Source organism: Mobula hypostoma, chromosome 2 (genome assembly GCF_963921235.1).
Source record: "Mobula hypostoma chromosome 2, sMobHyp1.1, whole genome shotgun sequence".
Classification (NCBI taxonomy): Eukaryota; Metazoa; Chordata; class Chondrichthyes; order Myliobatiformes; family Myliobatidae; genus Mobula; species Mobula hypostoma.
The window spans coordinates 143,594,368-143,609,505 of NC_086098.1; positions in this window are offsets into that span (position 1 = coordinate 143,594,368).

Consider the following 15,138-nt stretch of genomic DNA (forward strand, 5'->3'; position numbering starts at 1 on the left):
ACCTGGCTGGAAGCCTGAGAAGAATTTAGTCATCATATACACCGGGAAAGCACTAGATCCTTTTTCAAACTGAAAATGCTTTAAGTACTCATCAAGCCAAGCAAGATCATTAGGAAAATTCAAATAAAAGGACATGACCAAAAAGACTGACCTGAATTTTCTCTTCAGAGTTGCATTCTTAAGACATCTAATATCTACAGTACTTTGCTTTTAAGTTCTGTCATCTGCTAGTCCACGCCTTTTTGCTTCCTAATTATCTTTTCCTATTGACTTCTGCTGTGCTGAAATAGTTTGTAATACACACTGTGCACCAGAAAAGGATCATCTTCTATGAACCTTTGCCTATCTTATACAAATACTCAGAGATTTGACATTAATTCAGCAGGCTATTACCAGCTATGCCTGGTGTTTAATGTTCACATTCCACCCCTGCAATTCAGAAAGTTATTTTCTTATCAGATAAATGAAAGCTTCTTGTAAAGTGTAATGCTGAAAGCTATTTTCACCTCCTTTGACAGTGTTTTTTTAGTGGGGAAATCCATGTGCTAAATATAGCAATACGACACGTTTGTTTATGAATATATTCTGCACTGGAAAATATCTTTATTTCTGGCCATGGGTATTTTCCCCCAATAAGCCTAAGAGGAATAAGTATAGTAAATTTATTTTAAGTTGTCCTACACTAATTAATAATTCATTTAAAAACTAGTGTTTTTAATGACCAAGAGACAAAAACTAGTGTCTTGGCAATTTTTCTTCTTTTCGTACAATAATGCAAGAAAATTTAATCAAAGGGAAGAAAGTTTTACGTTTATGTGGTGTCTTTCGCCTGGAAGTTCCGAAGTATATTTAATTCAATCAAGTAACTTTGATAAGCCAAAGTCGTAAAGTACAGCATCAATATATATTTTATATCTTACTTTCCAAAAAGCTTCTTGTAAAGTATTCAGTGTATGATAAAAAACGCAAAGACAATTTTTATCACACACTGAATACTTTACATTTAGTTGAGTTACGACTAGGGCATGTTACAAAAGCAAAATTACAGCTTAAATAGATCATTACTGCCATCTTGTGGGATGAATTATTCAACTGTTTTACCATTTTTATCACTGTAAATGTGTGTGTATACACACACACACACACACACACACACACACACATACACACAGTATATATAGATATAGATATACATATATGTACATGTATATACAAACGTATACACACACACACACACACAGAATATAATCAGAAAAAGTTGGAAATATTTGGTAGGTCTTGCAAATCTATGAAGAGATGCAACACAGACACTTCAATGTCTTTTCAAAGTCTCAATGCTTTGGCGCTTAAAATAGGTCTTAATTTGAAGACATTTAAAAGCAGAAAATTCTGGGAATGTGCAATGGGTCAGGTTATCTGGAGACAAGAAAACAGTCATTATTACAGGTCAGTGATATTTTGTCAAAACTGGGAAAAGATAGGAATGGAACAAGTTTTAATAACAAAGAAAGAGTAAGAGAGTAAAGAGAACAAATGTGTATATCTGTGATAGCGTGAAGACCAGAGGAAATTAAATGATTGAATTGGTGGTTGTACTGGCTGAAGGAGGAGGTTTTTGCAATATTTGCAAGAGGTGTAAATATGATTTAATATTAAACAGATTAAATATGAATAGATTACAGAGCTAGATAGCATTGAAACAGGTCCTTTGGCTCAACTTATCCAAATGACCGAGGTGCCTACCTGAACTAGTCCAGTATTTGGCCTCTAAACGTTTCTTATACATGTAACTATCTCAGTCCCTTTTAAATGGTGTAATTGATCCCACCTCTACAATTTCCTCTGATAGTTCATCCATATAACCACCACACTCTGTTTGAAAAGCTTGTCCCTCAGTGCCTGTTTAAAATTTTTCTCGCTCACCTTGAATTTATGCCTTCTAGGTTTAGACTGGAACATGGATTAGCCATTCACTTTATTTATGCCCCTCATAATTTTATAAAGCCTCTATAAGGCTACTCTCTCAGCCTCAAACTCTCCAGGGAATAAAACCCTTAGCCTAACCTTATAACTCAAGCACTCCAGAATCAGTATCAGGTTTATTAACACTGGCATGTGTCATGAAATTTGTTAACTTAGCAGCAGCAGTTCAATGCAGTACATAATACAGAAGCAGAGAAAAAAAAATAAATCAATCAATCAATTGCTGTGTGTGTGTGTGTGTGTGTTTACACACATACACACACACACACACACACACACACACACACACACACACAGTATATAATAGATTAAAAATCATGCAAGAACAGAAATAACATATATCTAAAAAGTGAGGTAGTGTTCATGGGTTCAATGTCCATTTAGGAATCGGATGGCAGAGGAGAAGCTGTTCCTGAATTGCTGTGTGTGTGCCTTCAGGATTCTGTACCTCCTAGATGGTAACAGTGAGAAAAAGGCATGCCCTGGGTGTTGGGGGTCCTTAATAACAGACTCTGCCTTTCTGAGACACCGCTCCTTGAAGATGTCCTGAGTAGTTTGTAGACTAGTACCCAAGATGGAGCCGACTAAATTTACAACCCTCTGCAGCTGCTTTTGGTCCTGTGCCTTAGGCGCACCCAGCTCCCAACCCTCCACCAGACAGTGATGCAGCCTGTCAGAATGCTCTCCACAGTATATCTATATAAGTTTTTGAGTGTATTTGTTGACATACCAAATCTCTTCAAATTCCTAATAGAGTATAGCCGCTGTCTTGCCTTCCTTACAACTGCATCAATATGTTGGGACCAGGTTAGGTCCTGAGAGATCTTGACAGCCAGGAACTTGAAACTGCTCACTCTCACCACTTCAGAGGATCGGTATGTGTTCCTTCGTCTTACTCTTTCTGAAGTCCACAATCAGCTCTTTCGTCTTACTGACGTTGAGTGCAAGATTGCTGCTGCGACACCACTCCACTAGCCGGCATCTCTCACTCCTGTACGTCCTCTCATTACCATCTGAGATTCTACCAACAATGGTTGTATTATCAGCAAATTTGTAGATGGTATTTGAGCTAAGCCTAGCCACACAGTCATGGGTATAGAGAGAGTAGAGCAATGGGCTACGCACACACCCCTGGGGTGCACCAGTGTTGATCATTAGCAAGGAGGAGATATTATCACCAATCTGCATAGATTGTGGTCTTCTGGTTAGGAAGTCGAGGATCCAATTGGAGAGGGAGGTACAAAGGCCCAGTTTCTGTAACTTATCAATCAGGATTGTGGGATGGTGTTAAATGCTGAGCTATAGTCGATGAACAACATCCTGACATAGATGCTTTACTGTCCAGGTGGTCTAAGGCCGTATGAAGAGCCATTGAGATTGCGTCTGCTGTTGACTTATTGTGGCAATAGGCAAATTGCAGTGGATCCAGGTCCTTGCTGAGACAGGAGTTCAGTCTAGTCATGACCAACCTCTCAAAGCATCTCATCACCGTAGATGTGAGTGCTACTGGGCGATAGTCATTAAGGCAGCTCACATTATTCTTCTTAGGCACTGGTATAATTGTTGCCTTTTTGAAGCAAGTGGCATAGCAGCGAGGGATTGAAAATGTCCTTGAATACTTCCGCCAGTTGGTTGGCACAAGATTTCAGAGCCTTACCAGGTACTCCGTCGGGGCCTTCTGCATTGCAAGGGTTCACCCTCTTTAAAGACAGCTTAACATCGGCCTCTGAGATAGAGATCACAGGGTCACCGGGTGCAGCACGGATCTTCACTGCTGTAGTTATATTCTCCCTTTCAAAGCGGGCATAGAAGGCGTTGAGTTCATCTGGTAGTGAAACATCGCTGCCACTCATGATATTGGGTTTCATTTTGTAGGAAGTAATGTCTTGCAAATCCTGCCGTAGTTGTCGTACATCCAACGTCGCCTCCAACCTCATTCGAAATTGTCTCTTCGCCCTTGAAATAGCCCTCCGCAAGTCATACCTGGTTTTCTAGTACAGACCTAAGTTGCTAGACTTGAATGCCACAGATCTAGCCTTCAGCAGATAACGTACCTCCTGGTTCATCCACAGCTTTTGGTTGGGGAATACACAGCAAGTCTCTGTCAGCACACACTCGCCACATAGGTTTTAATGAAGTTGGGAACAACTGCAGCATACTCATCCAGATTCAAAGATGAATCACTGAATACGGTCCAGACCACCAATTCAAAACAATCCTATAAGCATTCCTGTGCTTCCCTTGTCCATACATAGCTTCTTAGTTCTCACTACTGGTGCTCCATTCTTCAGTCTTTGCCTACACTCAGGGAGTAGAAGTACAGCCAGCTGATCAGACTTCCCAGACTGAGGGTGTGGTATAGCATGGTAGACATTCTTGATGGTGGTGTAACAATGGTCCAGTGTGTTGTTTCCTCTAGAATTGCAAGTGATCTGTTGATGGTAATTGCTTAGTGATTTTTCAGACTGGCCTGGTTAAAATCCCCCAAAACGATGGTGAAGGCGTTAGGGTGAGCTGTTTCGTGCATGTTGATCCCATTGCTCAGATCAACTAAAACCTGATTGACATTGGCCTGAAGTGGAACGTATACCGCTACCAAAATGATCACGGATCAAAAAATGATCAACTCCAGTTCCAGTAACTAGAAATATAAGAAGAGATACAAAATACTGACATTCAAAAGTGTGAGATACAAGATAGAAATGGATTCTTATGTGAAATTGTTGAATTTGACATTACGTTCTGAAAGCTGAAACATGACAAGTTGTCAGCTAAGGTGCTGAGAAACTGTGTGTGAGACCAAAGGAAAAAAGGTCAGAGTAGGAGACGTGTGGAGAATTAAACTTGATGTTTAAGATCACGCTTGTTGAATGAAAGGAAGTGTTCTGCAAAGGTCATCCAACTTGAGTTTTATTTATTCAATACAGACTGCAGGAACCACACTCTCTCATCTGTACACTCAGTAATATCTTCAAAGAATTCAATCAAATTGGTAAGACAGGATCTCCCACCAACAAAGCCAAAGTGACTTTCACTGACAAGTCCCTGATTTTCCAAGTATAGATTGATCCTGTCCTCCAGGATTATTTTCCAATAACTTGCCTACCATTGACATAAGATTCAGTGGCCTGTAATTACCCTGTTATTCTTCGCCATCTTTATTGAATTGCTGTCCTCTTGTCTCCGGGCACATCACTTCTGGGCTCATGAAGTTTTCAAAATCCCCGTCAGGGCCCCAGCTACCCCCATCCTTGCCTCCCTTACATATAGTTGTTTGACAAAGTGACATGAGAAGGGAATGTCCATTACAGATGTGCAGGAGTGGTTCAGATTATATTATTTTTCCGATTTTCAAAGTCATATAGCAATACAGCACAAGAACAGGCCATTTGGCCCATTCAATCTATGCCAAGCTGTTGGTCTGCTTAGTCCCATTAACCTACACCTAGGCCATAGCCATAGCCCTCTCATCCATGTACTTATTCAAACTTCTCTTAGTGTTCTGCAGTGTCTTGCCTTCTTTAATACGCTCTAATAACTTTACATATAAAACATATTTATTTTCATTGTTTTTAATGTGTAAACAAAATGTGAGATATTAAAGGTCAATTAAACTGACACTTATTGATTAACTGAAAAGGTCTTAAATCCTGGCCTAATAAAGCAAAAGTTAATGTGTTAAAACAGCAATAACGTATCATTAAAGAACAGCATAAATAAACTAAAATGTCTCAAAGCTCCTTCCTGAGCAAGCAAAATTTGAAGCAACAAACACAACTCTTTCTCCATAATGTCAAGATTCAAGTTTATTTATTACATATATATCAAAACATAGAGTGAAATGCATCGCTTGCGTTAACAACCAAAACACCCGAGGGTGTGCTGGGGACAGCCCACGGTTGTCGCCACTCATTCCACCGCCAACATAGCATGCTTACAATGTTCAGCGGAACAACACAGAACACATCAAGCAACAACACAAAAACACCAAAACAAGCCCCGTCCGCCCTCACACCCACACACATAGTCTTCCAACCCCAGGAAAGGCCATTTTCTTCGGCTTCCGGTGGACTTGGTCATGGGCATTGGGCCTCAACTTTCCCAACAGGTTTGCAGAGATTTGCAGACTTAGAGTGCCAGCCAACTCCAAGATCAATCTAACTCTTTCCTCCCACATAGCTCTTAAATTTTCATTTACACCGGAGAATAACTGCTCTGATGGGCCAATTTTGTCATTACATTGCCTTGTACAGTCACTAGTACAATAAAAGACTGTGTATTTTATCCTAAAAGTGAAAATCCAAATTAAAAATGGTAAACTCTGAAAGTACTCAGCAGGTCAAGTAACATTTGTGGAGAGAAAAATAAAATCAGGATTTCAGGTTGGTGACCTTTTATCAGACCTTTCATCAAACCATGTTCTGATAGCAAATCACTGGTCTGAAATCTTAACCAGCTTCTCACAAATAACTAGAGGCAATGTTTATGAAGTCAATAAAGACTTTAAGCTTACAATTTGCAGAAAGAGTTTAGATTAAGGACTTAGAGAAGTGTTAACATTTCTCTGTCTTCATCGGCATTTCCTGGTCTAGAATTCATAGTGCTCATATGCATTTTCCCGACGAGTGTCAGTTTTCAGAGAATCATCAGAAGGATAGTTTAATAGCACTCTGATTGCCTACAGTTAGAGCATTCACCCCACAATTGCCCAATCTCAGGAGAAGGGTTAGATTGATCTTGGAGTTGGCCAAAGCCCTGGGTCTGTGACTCTCTGCGTGAACAGGGGAAGTTGAAGCTGAATCTCACTTACATTCAACACAAACCTTCTGACTCCCACAGCTATCTACACAATAACTCATTCCACCTTGTCTTTCCATCCCTTTCTCCCAGCTTCTCTGTCTCCACTTTATCTACTCTCAAACTGAGGCTTTCCATTCCAGGACAGCTGAAATCCTTCTTTTTCAGGAAACTCGGCTTCTTTTCTTCTGTAATGGACAGAGCCCTCTCTTGCTTTTCTTCTCTGTTTCTCAGACCTTTCTCACCTCACCTCTCCACAAACAGAAAGAAAAAGAGTTCCCCTCTCATCACTCTTTAGCCTACTAAATTTGCATTCAGCACATCACTCTGCATTCCACCATCTAAAGCCTGTAGTGTCTCCAAGCAAACTATGAAACAGAGTCTCATAACAATACTCTGGAGGAGTAAGCTTAAAATTCATAGAGTCAAACAGTACAAAAACACTGCTTCCGCATGCTGAGTAAACACTGACGATCAAGTACCCTTCGGCACTCATCTTATAATAATTCTGTACTTTTCCTCCCCACATTTTCACCAAGAACACAAGTTAGAAGAGAAAGCCACTTCACTACTTGAATTAGCCTTCCAATTCAAAATATATACTTGATTTCTCTCAGGCCTCGATTCCTGTTTCATACACCCTTTGAATTAGTTTATCAAAGAATATTTCCTGTGTTCTGGTCTCTGCTACCCTCCAGGATAGAGAATTCCAGAGATTCACCACTCTCTCCAAGAAGATATCCCTTAAGACCGTAAGTCACAGAAGCAGAATTAGGCCATTCGACCTATCAACTCAACTCCACCATTTATGGTTGATTTATCTTCCTTCTCAAAGCCATTCTCCACCTTCTCCCCGTAACCTTCACGCCCTTCCTAGTCAAGAACCTGTCAACCTCCACTTTAAGAATACCCAATAAATAGCTATCTGCAGCAATAAATTCCACAGATTCACCACCCTCTGGCTAAAGAAATACTTCATCTCTGTTTTGAAGGGACGTCTCTCTATTCTGAAGCTCTACTCTCTGGTCTTATACTCTCCCACTATTTGAGACATCCTCTCAACATCCACTCTATCTTTCAACTACACATCGCAATTTAAATGACAGCTCCCTTATAGCAATGTTTCTTCATTTCAGATTCTCCCTCTGGTGGAATCACCACAATATCTAAAATTTTCCATTAGAATCTTATATTTCAATATGATCACCTTCTACTCATCTAAACTCCAAAATGTGCAGGCCAACTCATCCGTATTCAAAGTTCAAAAAAGATCAAAGTAAAATTTATTATCAGAGTGTACACACAAGTCACTACCTACAATGCCCTCCATTCCTCCAGCTACTTACGCACAACTTCATACGTTTAAACAGGACTAATGTGTCAATCACTTAATTGCTGATTTTTTGACTGGTTTTGGAATTTTACGAACACTTATACAGTACTTCCAACAAATGGTGACAATCTTTAAAAAATTGGCAAGAGTAGGAGGACTTTATGCTGTTTTCAGGCCAGCCAGGCATTCTTAGTCCATTAACTTTGTTTAGGATATACACTTCCTAATTATCACTTTAAAGAATGCCATTGCTCCTACATTTTTGGTTTCCTTTCCTTATCCTGAGTTGTGAATGCAATTCTTTGTGCTTATATTCTTTCGTGGACAGAAAACTTAGATTCAATTTGCTTAACCTCTCACAATTTTAAATATTTCCATCAATATATTCAAAATACTTGAAATCCTCCACTTCAAACAAATCTCTACACAGATATGCTACTGGCTTAAAATAACTCTTATGTAGATTCCCCACAATAAGATTAACAAAATATTTGCTGCACCTACAACATATGTAATGACAGGTTTCCTTTCAACTCCAAGTACTGTTATTTCTTTTCATTTGTCATGAGCAAGGCATCCATAAGACCATATGGCGTAGGAACAGGTTTAGGCCTTTTAGCCCATTGAGTCTGCTCCACCATTCCAGGATTAGTATTACAGTGGAGTAAAGGGAATTACAGAGGCATGAGAGCGGAACCGGCCAAAGTTGATTGGAAGGGGACACTAGCAGGGATTATGGCAGAACAGCAATGACTGGAGTTTCAGGGGGAAAATTGAAAGGGACCATGCAGATACAAATGTGAAGACGTATTCTAAAGGAGGATGAGTCATCTATGGCTGACAAGGAAAGTCAAGGATAGTATAAATGCAAAAAAAAATCAAGAGGACATATAATACAGCAAAATCTAGTGGGAAGTTAGAGGATTGGGAAGCTTTGAAAAACAAACAGAAGGCAACAAAAAAAACATAAGGAGAGAAAAGATGAAATTTGCAGCCAATAATATCAAAGAGGATACCAAAGGTTTTTTCAGATATATAAAGAGTAAAAGAGAGGTGAAAGTAGATATTGAGCCGCTGGAAAATGACAGTGGAGAGATAGTAATGGGGGACAAAGAAATGGCAGACAAACCTAATAAGTATTTTGCATCAGTCTTCACTGTGGAAGACACTAGCAGCATGCCAGAAATTAGAGAACGCCAGGGGGCTGAAGTTAGTGTAATTGCTATTAGTAGGGAGAAGGTGCTTGGGAAACTGAAAGATCTGAAGGTAGATAAGTCACTTGGACCAGGTAGACTACACCTCAAGGTTCTGAACAAGGTAGCTAAATTGTGGAGGCATTAGGAATAATCTTTCAAGTATCACTAGATTCTGGAATGGTTCTGGAAGAATGGATAATTGCAAATACCACTTCACTCTTTAAGAAGAGAGGGAGGGAGAAGATAGGAAATTATAGGCTAGTTAGTCCAACTTCAGTGGTTGGGAAGATGTTGGAGTCCATTATTATCTGAATCAGGTTTATTATCACCAGCGTATGACATGAAATTAGTTAATTTAGCAGCAGCAGTTCAATGCAATACACAATCTAGCAAAGAAAAAAAAATTAAAAATAAACAAGTAAATCAATTACATGTATTGAATAGATTTTTTAAAAGGTGCAAAAACAGAAATACTGTATATTTTAAAAAAGTGAGGTAATGTCCAGAGATTCAATGTCCATTTAGGAATCGGATGACAGAGGGGAGGAAGCTGTTCCTGAATCGCTGAGTGTGTGCCTTCAGGCTTCTGTACCTCCTACCTGATGGTAACAGTGAAAAAAGGGCATGTCCTGGGTGCTCTTAGTCCTTAATAATGGACGCTGCCTTTCTGAGACACCACTCCCTGAAGATGTCCTGGGTACTTTGTAGGTTAGTACGCAAGATGGAGCTGACTAGATTTACAACCTTCTGCTGCTTCTTTCGGTCCTGTGCAGTAGCCCAGGACTGCTGTAAGGTTTCGGAATATTTGGAGATGCACGATAAAGTAGACCAAAATCAGCGTGGTTTCTTTAAGGGGAAATTTTGTCAGAGAAATCTGTTGGGATTCTATGAGGAAATAACAGACCAAGTAGAGTCAGTGGATGTTCTTTACTTGGATTTTCAGAAGGCCGATAACAAAGTGCCACACATGCGGCTGCTTAACAAGATAAGCGCTGAAGATATTACAGAAAAGCTACCAGCACAGATAGAAAATTGGCTGATTTGCAGAAGGTAAAGAGTCATAATTAAGGTGCCCTGTTGGATGCTGGTGACAAATGGCATTCTGCAAGGGTTGGTATTGGGACAACTTTTTTCGTTATACTTCAATGATTTGAATGATTGAATTGATGGCTTTGTGGCCAAGTTTGCAGATGGTACGAAGATAGGTGGATGGGCAGGTACTGTTGAGGAAGCAGGGAGTCTGCAGAAGGTCTTGGGCTGAATGGTCATGGACTTTGGTAGAAGGAATAAAGGCATTTTCTAAATAGGGAGAAAATTCAAAAAGCAAAGGTGCAAAGGGACTTCGGGGTCCTTGTGCAGGATTTCCTAAAGGTTAACTTGCAGGTTGAGTCGGTGGTAAGGAAGGCAAATGCAATGTTAGTATTCATTTTGAGAGGACAAGAACGTAAGAGCAAGGCTATGATGCTGAGGCTATATAAGGAATGGTTAGACTGCACTTGGAGTATTGTGAGCAGTTATGGGCCCCTTATATGAGAAAAGATATGCTGGCACATTGGAGAGGGTTCAGAATAGGATCATGAAAATAATTCCAGGAATGAAAAAGTTAACAATGAGGAGAGTTTGATGGCTCTTGGCCTATACTCGTTGGAGTTTAGAAGAATGAGGAGGAATCATTTTGAAACCTATTGAATATTAAAAGGCCTGAATAGAGTGGGTATGGAGACGATGTTTCCTATAGTGGGTGAGTCTAGGGTCAGGGGGCAGAGCCTCAGAATATGGGGACATCCTTTTAGAAAAAAGAAGAATCCATAACTGCATATTGTGATAGCCAGCTAGACTGGAGATAATTAGGTAATTCTCTTTTAATCTATCTTGGTTATCATATGACTGTAAATTACTGGGATTTTATACACATAATTTCGACATAACTATCCTCTATTCACTTTTTTTCAAGAAATTGCACTGCTTTTATTGGGAATTGTTGCTATTTCTTTCGCCAAATGGTGGTGAATCTGTGGAATTCATTGCCACGGATGGCTGTGTCATTGAGTATATTTAAAGTGGAGGTTGATAGGTTCTTGGTTGGTCAGGGCATCAAAGGTTATGGGGAGAAGGCAGGAGAATGGTGTTGAGAGGGATAATAAATCAGCAATGATGGAATGGCCAAGCAGACGTAACGGGCCAAGTGGTCCAAATCTGCTCCTATGTTCTTATGGTTCATTGTGGATGATTTATTATCCCTCTTAACTCCATTCTCCTGCCTCCTCCTCGTAACTTTTGATACCCATACTAATCAAGGACCTATCAACCTCCGCTTTAAATATTCCCAATGACTTGTCCTGCACAGCTGTCTATGGCAACGAATTTCAAAGATTCACCACTCACTGGCTAACAAAGTTCCACCTCATCTTTGTTCTAAAACGATACTCTTCCAGTTTGAGGTTGTATACGATGGTTCTGGACTCTCCCCCTATAGATAACGTCATCTCTGTGTTCACTGTATCTAGGCCTTTCAATATTCAATAGGTTTCAATGAGATCCTCCCTCAGTTTTATAAACTCCAGTGAGTACAGGCTCAGAACCATTAAACAGCCTCACACCTTTCACTCCCAGAATTATTCTTGTGACGCTAAGCAAAGCTAGCGCATCCTTTCTTAGCTAAGAGGCCCAAAACTGCTCACAATACTCCAAGTGTGGTTTGATCAATGCCTTATAAAGCCTCAGCATTACATTCTTGCTTTTATATCATAGTCCTCTCAAAACGAATACTCGTATTGCATTTGTCTTCCTTACCCCTGACTATACCTGCAAGTTTACCATGAGGGAATCATGCACTAGGACACCCAAGTACCTTTTGCAACTCCACTTCTGAGTCTTTCACTGCTTCCTCAACACCATCTGCCCCTCCACCTATCTTTATATTATTCACAAATGTGGCCATAAAGCCATTAATTCTGTCATCCAAACCATTGACACATAATGTGAAAAGAAGTGGTCCCAACACTAACTCCTGTGGAACACCACTAGTCACTGGCAGCCAATCCGAAAAGGATCCCTTTATTCCCACTCGTTGCCTCCTGCCAATCAGTTAATGCTCTATCCATGTTAGTTTCTTTCTTGTAATACCATGGACTCTTATCTTGTTTAGCAGGTTCATGTGCAGCACCTTGTCAAAGGCCTTCTGAAAATCTAAGTGAAAAACGTCTACTGACTCTCCTGTCCTGTCTATCCTGCCTGCTATTTCATCAAAGAATTCCAGTAGATTTGTCAGGCAAGATTTCCCTTGAGAAAACCACGTCTTCAGGTTTCACTGAACATTGATCTGATTGGTAAAATTAATCCCGTAAAATGGTGAAGAATTGTATGAATCCATAACTGCATATTGTGATAGCCAGTTAGACTGGAGATGATTAAGTAATTCCCTTTTAATCCATTTTGCTTATCATACCACTGTAAATTACTGGGATTTTATACACATAATTTCAACATAACTATCCTCCATTCAGTTTCATTCAAGAAACTGCACTGCTTTTATTGGGAATTGTTGCTATAATTTCAGTGTGCTGTACAACTGAAGTTTTGCCGTGAGACATACGATCTGCCCAAACTTCAAACCACCGGCTGGTACAAATACTCCGCTCAGTAATGGACTTCAAACCACCGGCTGGTACAAATACTCTGCTCAGTAATGGACATCAAACCACCGGCTGGTACAAATACTCCGCTCAGTAATGGACTTCAAACCACCGGCTGGTACAAATACTCCGCTCAGTAATGGACTTCAAACCACCGGCTGGTACAAATACTCTGCTCAGTAATGGACTTCAAACCACCGGCTGGTACAAATACTCCACTCGGTAATGGACTTCAAACCACCGGCTGGTACAAATACTCTGCTCAGTAATGGACTTCAAACCACCGGCTGGTACAAATACTCTGCTCGGTAATGGACTTCAAACCACCGGCTGGTACAAATACTCCGCTCGGTAATGGACTTCAAACCACCGGCTGGTACAAATACTCTGCTCAGTAATGGACTTCAAACCACCGGCTGGTACAAATACTCCGCTCGGTAATGGACTTCAAACCACCGGCTGGTACAAATAATCCGCTCAGTAATGGACTTCAGCTTTTTGAAATTGGTGAAGCTGTGGACTTTTAGCAAAATTTTAGTTAGCTTTGTTGTAAAAGAATTTGGATTGGCACAAGTAAAAGAAAGCATGTGAATGTTTGACATGGGACGTTCCTACTTTGTTGCTGTAACTTCACAGCAATTTACAAAGTTATTGTAGCTGAATTGTGAGAAAATTCCTCACAGTTATTGTGATTTTTTTGATATCCAGTAGTGTACCAGAGTTTTATACAGTTGCAACATATCCTGTCGACTTTTGAACTAAATGCCTTGATTAATAAAAGCTTTCCATAAGCTTTCTTAACCACCTTATCAACCCACGTAGCCACTTTCAAGGAACTAAGAACTTGGTTTCCAACACTGCTCAGCAACACTGTTGAGGATCTTGCCCTTAACAGTGTACTGTCTCATTGTATTTGCCCTACCAAGGTGCAACACCTCACATTTATCTGGGTTAAACCCCATGTGCTATTTCTCTGCCTCATATCTGCAACTGATATATATATTGTGCTGCATTCTTTGCCAGTTTTCTACACAATCCACAACCACACCAATCTTGGTATCATCCTCCAACTTCCTAGCCCACTCACCTATGTACATTTTCATCCAGGTCAATTATCTACATCGCAAACAGCAGAGGTCCCAGCACAAATCCCTGCAAAACACCACTAATTACAGACCTCCAGCTCGAATAAATCCCTTCAACCACTGCCCTCAGTCTTCTATGTGCAAGCCAGTTCTGAATCCAAACAGTCTTAAACAACTTCCAACACAACATCCAACTTCTCTATTCAATACTTTGACTTACGAAGGGCAATGTGCCAAAAGCTCTCTTTATGACCCTATCTACTGTACCTGTGATGCCACTCTTAAGGAATTATGGATCTGTGTTCCCAGATCACTTTGTTCTACTGCAAGCCTCAGTGCCCTAATGTTCACTGTGTGAGTCCAGCTCGGTTTGTCCTCCCAAAGTGCACCTCACAATTGTCTGCAATAAATTCCATCTGCCATTTTTCAGCTCAGTTCTCCAACTGGTCTAGATCCCCCTGCACGCTTTGATAGTCCACTCTGCCCCCAATCTTAGTGTCACCCGCAAATTTGCTGATTCAGTTTACCACATTATCATCAACATCGTTGATATAGATGACAAACAACAAGAGTCAGCACCGATCCCTGCGGCACACCACTAGTCACAGGCCTTCAATCCACACTCTAGTTTCCCCTACAAAGCCAATGTCAAATCTTATTTACTACTACATCCTGAATGCCAAGCAAATGAATCTTCTTGACCAACCCCCCATATGGGACCTTGGTAAAGGCCTTGCTAAAGTCCATGTAGACAACATCCACTGCCTTGCCTTCATCAACATCCCTGGAAACTTCCTCAAGAAACTCTGTAAGATTGGTTAGACATGACCTACAACCTACAAAGCCATGCTGACTATCGCCAATCAGTTCCTGTCTAACCAAATACTTATATATCACGTCCCTTAGAAAACCCTCCATAACTTACCCACTGCCAATGTCAGGCACACCAACCTATAATTTCCCAGCTTACTCCTAGAGCCTTTTTTAAACAACAGAACATTACCTATCCTCTGATCCTCTAATCCCTCACCCATAGCTAAGGACATTTTAGGTACCTCTGCCAGGGCTCCTGCAATTTCTGCTCTAGTCTCCCACAGGGTCCAAGGGAA